At 41.1% G+C, this 6,000-nt stretch overlaps 1 long non-coding RNA gene across 1 annotated transcript in view; it reads left to right on the top strand.

Annotated features, from left to right (window-relative positions):
* Positions 1 to 630: 630 nt before the first annotated feature.
* The window catches only part of LOC311435092, a 66,020-nt gene continuing 60,650 nt past the window's right edge, over positions 631 to 6,000 (top strand). The window contains exon 1 of the long non-coding RNA XR_014691930.1: positions 631 to 716. This is a non-coding gene — a long non-coding RNA (uncharacterized lncRNA). The remainder of the gene's footprint in view (positions 717 to 6,000) is intronic.

The following is a 6,000-nucleotide window of genomic DNA, read 5'->3' as shown; positions in this document are numbered from 1 at the left end:
AACCAATAATGATAAAACTTACCCCTTGCTCCTGTGTAAAGCACTAAAAATGATAAATCTTTGTACTGCTGTTGTGAGTTACAGAAGCAACTAGAAGGCTTAAGGAATTGTTTTTCCCTCCATGAAGGCAAAGAACACACAGCCCATGCATCTACATCTCCAACCATTGTTGTGCATTTGCTCCAGTGGGCTGAAAGAAAGGTTGCTGAGAAGGGAACTTGCAGGAGCTTTATGTTTTTGCTTTTGTGACAGCATTCTGCACAAAGAGTATACTGATACATAAATTCAAAAGCTAGTATGTGAAAATTCAGAAGCCCCCCAGGAAAAGAAAACAAACAAACAAACAACTTTTTAATTTCTGATTTATTTTTTTTTTTAAATTTTTATCAAGCACTTGGAATATTGAAATGAAAATAATCTCATTCTTAAGCATTTAAGTAATCCTGCCGTGTTGTCTTCATTTGGTGTCATCTGTGTCAGAGTAATGTCTCCCTTTTTCCTTTTGGAGATAAGCAGTTGCAAGACTGAAGAGAGACAAGTAGAAATTGGTGGTCTAGACTCTGTGAACATGTTTTGAGTGTTGCAGGAAAGAGGGAGTTCTAATTTTAATGAATTTATTCCATAGGTGTGGAAGAACTACATGAGCACAGCACAGCTGCAGTGGTTGGCAACACAACTCCAGAAGAAACAGTTTTGGAGATCAGCCAAACTGGAAGGTCTCTGCTTTTCTCCTTAACTCCAGAAAGTCTGCATAGAGCTGTCTGGTACTGGAGGTTAATATTGTAATTCTTTAGAGAAGTGGGAGTGCTCTCCTTGGATGAGTTTGGTATCTGCTCTGCATGGCACAGAGATGAAGTGGTATCCACTTATACAAGTGTTTCCTTCCTTCCACAAATGTGTTAAATTCATTTATTTAGTTTTGTACCTCAAGCAATGCCAAATAGAGCATCCTAAAGGGTGGTTTCAGGTGGGGATGGGCTGCTGATTGGATAGCTAAGAGGCCATGGGCACTAATGCTTTTAGAAGTTTGCTTCCTCTACGTTTCACATGTGGTCCAGTGTTTAGTTGATGAGAAAATTCAAGTCAAACTGAAATTTTCTGCTGGTAAGATTAGCAGAGATACTTCCTGGGGAAGGATGTTTCTTTTGCTGTTGTAGTTTTCTGCAGTAGAACAGAATACAGTCTATCTGAAAATGGTTTATGACAAATTTCCAACATTACAAGCAAAAAAGTTGCTGATGGTGCTTTTTTTTGTGCGGTTCTCATGGGTGCTGCTGTGCTTTAGTATTGGCTTTATATTTGCTATATTGGGACACACAGTGGATGTTATCTCATGCTTTGGAGCTATCCAATTTTTATTTTACATTTTTCTGTGAAGTACCAAGTGTATACTTAAGAGCACTTGTAACAGATAAACCTTGGGCATTTTGAAGCTGTTTGTACTACATTTCTGTCTTCCAAATACAGATAGACTATTTAAATATGCAAGTATTTTAATATCTGAACCTTTCCGTCTCTTACATTTTGTTCTCCATTTTCATTAGATTTTATTTTTTTTTATTTTATTTTTTATTTTTTATTTTTTTTACATACAATCAGTGTGTCTTTCCGTGTGCTCTTTTTAGTTTTAGTAGGAGCAGAATAACTGTAGAGCAAAAGGATTTAGATGTGTGGAATGTGAGTTACAGAAGAAAATGCTTTTGGTAAATATGCTAATTTAGGCAGTTTGTTGCAGTTCATAGGGACTGTCCACACATTGCAACAAACAGCCTGTTTTTTTTTTCCCTCTGCCATAATTTTCCTCATTCGGAATGTGTGGAGCATGGCAATAATTCTTTGGTATAAAAGGTCTCTCTTTGAAATTCAGCCTTCATGTGCTACTCTGGTTTAACTGATATTGTAATCAAAAGCTATACGTGTGTGTGGAGCGACTTTGAACTAGCTGTGGCTGATAGTAAGGATACACACGTGCTGGTGTCCTTGATCCATTCCACATGGGCTCAAAGACAACATCATGCCTGGGAGAAAAAAGGAACTTAATTCATGGAGGCCTCTGTTGTGGTTCCGCTCGAGTGGGCAGCCGAGCTCCACCACAGCCACTCTCTCAGTCCCCCTCCTCAAAGAGGAATGGGGAGAAAATATGTGAAAAGGGGCTCAAGGGTTGAGATAAGGACAAGAAAATCACGCAATAATTATTGTAACGGGCAAAACAGACTCAGCATAAGGAGATAGTAAGATTTATTGCCTATTACTAACAAGCGAGAGAAGTGAGAAAACAAAGGAAAAAGCAAACCAAAAGCACCTTTCCCCCCATCCACCCTCTTCCACCTCCTCCCCCCGAGCAGCGCAGGGGAACGGGGAATGGGGGTTATGGTCAGTCTACAGCACTTCTTCTCTGCCGCTCCTTCTCGGTCACTCTCGTCCCCTGTGCTGTGGGGTCCCACCCACGGGATGCAGTCCTTGATGAACTGATCCGGCGTGGGCTTCCCACAGGCAGCAGCTCTTCCAGAACTGCTCCAGATATGGGTCTGTACCATGGGGTCCATCCCTCAGGAGAAAACTGCTCCAACCTGGGTCCCCCACGGGCAGCAGCTCCTGCCAGGTCACCTGCTCCACCGTGGTCTCCTCCACGGGCTGCAGCATGGAACCCTGCTCCACCGTGGTACTCCATGGGCTGCAGGGGGACATCCTGCTTCACCATGGTCCTCACCACAGGCCGCAGGGGACTTCTGCTCTGGCGCCTGGAGCACCTCTCCCCCTCCCTCTACACTGACCTTGGCACCTGCAAGGCTGTTCTCTCACTCCCTTGACTCTCCCGGCTGCTGTCTGGCACAGCGTTTTTTTCCCTGTCTTAAATATGCTCTCACAGAGGCGCAAACAACATCGCTTATTGGCTCAGATCTGGAAAACCATGGGGCCCTTCCCAAACATGGGGCAGCTTCTAGATCTTTCTCACAGAAACCACCCCTATGGCTCCCTGCTACCAAAACCTTGCCATGTAAACCCACTACAGCCTCATACTTGCACATCAGATGAATGTCCTGTAAAGGGTCTCTGCATAAAATCTTCAATGAATTTTTGCTTACACTAAACTCCATGACTGTTCTGATATGGACACAAGAGCAAGTCAATTTAAGACTACTTGATTGAGCCTACACAAATGATACATACATCTTCTGTGTTTCATTTTGGATCTTTTGACTGCTGGTTATTGGCCATATTTTTACTTTTTAGAAAAATATGTACCCTCAGGTAAAAAAAGAAATAGTCCAGACCCAAAGAACATGAAGTTTGGGTGGACAGCCTTAGGAATCACCAAAAACATATTTGTCTGTCAGAGTAAGAAGCTGAACTGGAGCAAATATGGAGGACACAACGAAGTTAGATTTCCTTGTAGCAGCTCATGACCTTATCGTCATTCTCCCAGTCACTCCTGTGTGGCCCTCTTACCATCCATTTCTTAGCTCAGCATATCTTTCCTCAAACCAGACAAAAAGTCTCTCCAAGTCTATGGAGACTCATTGTCTTAATGGACATGTAGTAATCACTGTTAAACCTGAAAATGGAGTTTGTGACATTAGAAGAAAATATTTCTATTGCCCATTTTGAGGACACAAATAAATTCTTCATTGGCATTTTCACTTTCTTATGGTTATGGTAATGCATTTAATGTATCAGAAACCTTACCACTTCTGTCTCTTGGGATCTCCTATTTTTCACATGTCTCTCCAGAGGGTCTGTAGCTATCTTTGGAAATGGTATAGATCACAAGAAACCATGATTAACAGGGATTTGCATTGGCAAAAATAATTCTAAGGGTAGCTGAGTGGAGCTGGGAGCGAAGTGAGAGTTCATTTGCTCTAGCTCTAGTTAGATGGCAGATACTCCATGATAGATGAGCATTTTAGTGTTCACTGGTGAATAGTGCATGAAAATGCTGTAGTTTCCAACATTTTTTCCAACCATTACTTTATTTTCCTGGATTACCAAACATTTACAATTTTCATTTGAAGATTTATTGAAAGAAATAATATCAGGTGGTTAAAAAAAAAAAAAAAAAAAAAAAAAGGAGTATTTGCAAATAGTAACTGAAAGGGTTCCTCCAGATTTTGGAGTGATGATGTCTTTAATTCAAAGACAACATGAGCTTTCAAAGGTAAGTAGTGGATGAGAGATGCTGTTAGGGAACTGTGAGGGCTGGCTCCCTCAAGAAATGAAGCCACTCCTGAAATATGCATTTATTTTATTTTATTTATTTATTTTTGAGAAGAATTGTCTTCCCTGTGTAGGAAATCAGATTTTTTCCTGAGGGCCACAGTAGTGTTCCAGGGGTGGGTGCCCACTGCAACCTCCCCCAGTTACCCCTGTCTCTCAACTGCTGCTTTGGCACAGTGCAGGGAAGAGAAATGCATGCATGGGCTTCTGAAGAAATTATTGCTTTTTGCTTTGTTTCAGCAAACTGAAGATAGTGTCCTACAGGCACAGAATTGAAAAGGTGGTATCAGTGTATCTCATTACAAAAAGCATTTGCAAGTAGATGAACTTCAGAATGAAAACCTTTTCTTCAGCTTAAGGAGGAAGAGCTTCAAAAGCCCATTCAGTCTCTTAGTCCTTTCATGAAACCACAGCTGCTCTCCTTTCCTGACAGACTGATTTGGCAAATGAATTTTTTTTAAACAACAACAACAACAAACAACAACCAAAAAACCAACCTCCATTGAAGAAAATTTCAACTGTTCAACTTTGTTGTCCTATGAGGCATTCCAAATGTCCTTTGCTGTTGTAATATAGCCTACCACTACTTGTCCTGTCCTCAGTTAACAGGCAGGATAGGTGTCACAGTTTTGGCCTGGATAGAGTTATTTTTAAAGGCTCATATGATGCTGTATTTTGAGATTTTTAATGAAAATAACAATGATAACACACCAATGTTTAGTTGTTGCAGAGCAGTGCTGAAACAGAGCCGAGGCCTTTCCTGCTCCTTGTGTTCCCTGCCAGTGAGGAGGCTGGGGGTGCACCAGGAGCTGGGAGGGGACATAGCCAGGGGAGCTGGCCCAGGCTGGCCAAAAGAATATCCCACACCATGTGGTGTCATGATAAGCAATAACAGCTGGGGTAAAGAAGGAGGAAGGGGGGGATGTTCAGAATAATAGCATTTGTCTTTCCAAGAAACCATCACCCATGATGAGTCCTGCTTTCCTGGCAGTGGCTGAATTCCTGCCTGCTGTTGGGAAGTGATGAATGGATTCCTTGTCTTGCTTTGTTTGCCCCATGGCTGTTGCTTTGCCTAGTAAACTGTCTGTATTTTATCCCATGAGTTCTCACACTTTTACCTTTCCTTTTCTCTCCCCCATGCCAACAGGGAGAGTAAGCAACCAGTAGTGTGGTGCTGAGCTGCCTGCTGGGTTAAACCACAACAACAGGACACTGCTTATCCTATCCTCAGCTTGTTACCTTCTGCCTTGATTCTCTTGTTGGGAAAAAATGGATATTAAAATCTCCTTTACCATGATATCCCTGCAGCACCATCTTGAATGCTGGTTTAATTTGTTTTCATAAATTTATTTTATGGAACAATCCTTTTCTGTTAGTTATGAGAAGTGCTCATACAAAACTGGAAAAAAAAAAAATCCTATGAAAATAGATGCTAGTTGATTTCCAAGCTAGATTTTAGGAACCATCCTTTATCCCCATCCTGTTTTTCCTTTGAAATGAAAGTTGTAAAAATCTGTATTGAAGACCATGGGAACAAAGAGGGAGGGAAGAATAAATGTGTTTAAATAGGAATTAAAGCAGAAGACAGATCCCCTCTAACGCCAATAGATTTCCTATAACCATCATATACTCTAAAATCAATCCCGGAAGCAATTGAAACACTTGACTAATATAGCTTAATTGACAGTTTGAAGAAAAAGAAATCATATACGACTGAGTTTATTGAGATCTGCATAAAGTTAAATATGACCAAAAGGGATTTAGACTACTAACACTACAGTTAAC

The sequence above is a fragment of the Aythya ferina genome (assembly GCF_964211825.1).
Source record: "Aythya ferina genome assembly, chromosome: 3".
NCBI lineage: Eukaryota > Metazoa > Chordata > Aves > Anseriformes > Anatidae > Aythya > Aythya ferina.
The sequence above is the reverse complement of the archived record's forward strand: the minus strand, read 5'-3'. Positions and strand labels throughout refer to the sequence as shown.